A 341-nucleotide genomic window follows, 5' to 3' on the forward strand; every position below is an offset into this window, starting at 1 on the left:
AAGCATTTTAAGGCAAAGATCATTTTCCCAGCCTGTAACAACCATGACTGGCAATTCTAGAAGCTAAGCCCATTAGTATGACTGCCTAGTAGAAACTACTGATTGGAGTTTGGAATTAATCTCTGCAAGTCTCTGCACATAAAAATCAGTTAGGAGCATTATACAGAATTCAATGTTAGGGGAGGAGTTTATTTGTAGTGAAATAAACAATCCAGGAAATACTGATTTCTGTATTACATAGGTATAACTACAGAAGAAAGTTCAATTCTGTAATCATAGGGTTTCTACAGAAATTATTATAAAGGAAAGATGCAAAATGTGTGTTGAGATGTGGGTTAGAT

This window comes from Gavialis gangeticus, unplaced genomic scaffold (genome assembly GCF_001723915.1).
Source record: "Gavialis gangeticus isolate Ggan-Ray unplaced genomic scaffold, GavGan_comp1, whole genome shotgun sequence".
In the NCBI taxonomy this organism is placed as follows: Eukaryota; Metazoa; Chordata; order Crocodylia; family Gavialidae; genus Gavialis; species Gavialis gangeticus.